Raw genomic sequence first — 3,877 nt, forward strand, 5'->3', positions numbered from 1 at the left:
TGTTAACAATAAAAATCACCAAGCCAGGCAGTGTTCTGCTAGTGACCTACATCCTTAGCCATTGGTTTTTAGAAACAAGGTCTTACTATCCAATTCAGGCTGGACTCAAATCCCTGATTCTTTGTCATCCACATTTTAAATACTGGAATTAACTATGTGCCACAAAGTCCAGATGTCTCTTGATTTTTGTTGATTTCTCTAAACTAAGAATAATAATACCTGAAATACTTAATTAAAAGTATTTAATAAGGGGGTGGACAGATGGTTCAGCAATTAAAAAAAAAATTGCTGCTCTTTCAGAGAACTAAAGTTCATTTCCCAGCATCAACATCAGGTAGCTCACAACCACTTGTAATCCAGATCCCAGAGAATCCAACACTCTTTTCTGACTTTCATGCATACTGCATTTATGTAACATACATCTACACAGACCTTGCACATACACATAAATGAATATTTTAAGTACTTAGTATATTCTTTAAGATGTTTCATTGAGTATTATTTAAATATATTGTGGAATTTTTATAGACAGTATAATACTAGAAGTCTAAAATTGCAGTCAAAATTCTAGAAATGCTTCAGGAAATATTAATGTGATGCTAAGTTACAGTACTCAACTACTTCTAGATGATTTAATAAAAGATACTTTAGGAGGCTGGAGAGATGGCTCAGTCACAAGTCAATTAAGTGTTTGCTGAACAAGCATAAGGACCTGAACTCAGATTCCCCAGCCCCCCATAAAAACTGGACAAGGTCAAATCCAAGCAGTTGGAAGGAAGGTGGGTGGACAGCTTGTTGAGCTAGATCTGTATGTACCAGATCTGTGGAAGACTACCTCAAAATGTAAGGTGGAGAGAGACTGAGGAAGGCATCCAATGCTGACTTCTGGCCTCCATGTACACGTATGTGCATACACACACATGCACACACACAGAGAAAGGAGGTTTTTTTTAAGTCCTCATTATAATGTTCCTTACATACTTTTGATTTGTTAGTATACCTTAATACTCACTATGCAGAAAATTAAATAATACACCTAAAGAGATCAGAAATAAAATTCTGAGAAATGAAAGAATATTGGCCTTTGATGAACATTCTGTAATTAGAAATTGGAATCGTATCCTATAATCCACCTTTAATGGAAATGATAAAATGAGAAATTTTAAACATTGGGGGAAAGCCCACTTTGGAGAGCTGGCTCAAGTTTCAGAAATGACTCCTGTTGGGGTTGGAGAGATGGCTCAGTGATTAAGACCAGTGATTGTTCTTCCAGAGGTCCTGAGTTCAATTCCCAGCAACCACATGGTGGCTCACAACCATCTGTAATGGGATCTGATGCTTACTTCTGGTGTGTCTGAAGACAGCTACAGCATGCTCATCATATATAAAAAATTAATTAATAAAATCTTTAATAGAAAAAAGAAATGACTGCTGTTACTACAGTGAACATGTTTTGACAACAATACATGTGATTTATAAAGTTAAGAAGGAAGCTGTAAAGAAAATTAAAGGAAAAAAGTAACAATTAAAATAAAATACTGATTTCAAGAGAAAAGCTATTATGCATGAAATGTCTGTATTATGGGCAATAAAAGATATAATGAACTTTTTAGTTTCCTCTTTATTGAATGTTGAAACTTTGATGTGTTTGGTAGTAGAATGTTTTCCAAGCATGCATGAAAGACTTGGTTTTAGCCCTGTGACCAAGAAAAGTACAGACAGACAGACAGACAGACAGACATTTAAAATTCTCTGTTTTTTGAACTACACATTAGTTTTTCTTTTTGGAAAACAACCAGGTATAATTTATCAAGAGGTAAAATATCTTTTCACTTAACAAGATTGCTTCTAGGACTCACATTTATCTATATGGATACATATTACACACTCAAGTATATTCATAAGATATTATGTTTACTATGAAAACCAAACTAAACTCCACCGGTAAGCAAGTAATTAATATATTAATATAATAAGTTAATATATTATGGTAGCTATGGAAAAGAATGAGGCAGCTTACAGGTTGTAACTGACAAGAAATAGTTCCACTCAGAAGAGCATAAAATATGCATGCAGTATGAATGTTTATAAAGCATGTAATGAAAAAGTTCTAGAAACTAACATGGGGTGGACATGAGAGGACTTTGGGTATTTGCATTAACTGAAAATGTTAAGGTATGTATTAATCTTTACTTTATTAAAAGCAACACATGTGCCTGTGTATCCATCATTAAGACATTTTTATATACTTAGAAAAGAAGGCTACATATTCTAATACTATAGAATGCAATAACAATTAACCTGGGGGCAAGAGCACACTGCTGAGTAATTCCAGCTTTGTGTACCATTAACCTTTCATACACAATATGCTTACCAGGCTTGTAAAGTTAAACTTTTGGAAATATTAAATGAAATTTTAAGTGAGAAAAAAATCAAGATACCTCCCAAATATGTTGACTGGAAAAACAAGGTATGAGTCAATGACATACAGCATTCACACAAAGTAGTGACCACCCTTGCCTGTGAAGATATAATTTGTATCCATGGCTTTCAGAAACAATTCCTTTAGAGATATACCAGGAAACACAGCAGATTACCACTGTGTCATCTGACAGGACAGTAAGGAAGTGCCCCAAGAGTTACACAAAAAGAGAAAAGATACTTTTCAAACTAGGTACATAGTTACATTTGTATGTTTAGACAAAATTATGATGGAAATGTGCCAAGCTTTTAAGGAAAAAAGCCATCACAAATAATACATATGATTTAAAATCTAGGTTGCCAAACATTTGGTTCATAGTAACTGGTTTTGTCCCTACTAATTTTGCATCATGTCCCTAGGCTAAAGTAAATACCTAGAGTATTATTAGGCCAGATAACTTAATAGTCACCCATATCCCAACCAATAATTGCCATTTAGAAAGATTATTCACATAAATACTTTTTTAAAATACTCTTTATCACATGTGGGATCTGTGTGCTTAGCTGTCAACAGCACAACCTCTCTAGCCTTGGGATCAGTATGGATGCTACCCTTCATTACCCATACTACTGATGTTTGTGGTCCTTGTTCTCTTTCACAACAACCACCAAGACCTAAGCTCCCAAAGACAAGGCCTTACTGAAAGGAAGACAGCAAATTCTCATATTGAAACTGTGAAGTACTCAGAGCCAGTGATAGGCACAGGTGTATAATATTGTTGTATTTTCCATTGAATACTGAAAAAAAAAAATATATATATATATATATATTGCAACCTTGCAAGGCCCCCTGAGAGTCCCAGAGACCACAGTGTAGTTTGGGAGTGGGACACATTTCCTTCCTGGTTCTTCATTTGTCCTTATTTATACTCATAAAGTTCTGTCATATTTGAACAGTGGGAGCCTGCCACCAAGTCTGACAACCCGAGTTTGATCCCCCAGACCTGCATAACAGATGGCTGCATGTGACTAGCTACCTCCAGCTCCTGGTGCCATGACACTCCGGACCTCCCACCAAGACAGGCCATAGAATTTTGAGGCAAAGCAAACCAGTCCTTCCTTAAGTTGCTTTTGTCAAAGATCTTATCCCAGGAGCATGTTATTCATACAATGAGACTTAAGATAAATAAAATATGCTCCCACATTTAATATCTCTGTATGGATTTGTCAAGCTTACTCAATCGCCTAAGATTTTCTATTTAAGTTAAAACTTCAACATAAATATCTGAAATTATATACATATGAGGTTTGTTTTTAAAAATCACAGAAAATAAAATGTATTTCTCTATAATTCCTGGTTACAATTCTTACAAGCATTCTTTTAGGATTAAAAAAAAAAAAAAAAAAAAAGAAAAAAATAATAATTCCTGTCCTCTTCATGGCAAATGGGTAGTTT

This window comes from Mus pahari, chromosome 2, assembly GCF_900095145.1.
Source record: "Mus pahari chromosome 2, PAHARI_EIJ_v1.1, whole genome shotgun sequence".
Taxonomy (NCBI): Eukaryota; Metazoa; Chordata; class Mammalia; order Rodentia; family Muridae; genus Mus; species Mus pahari.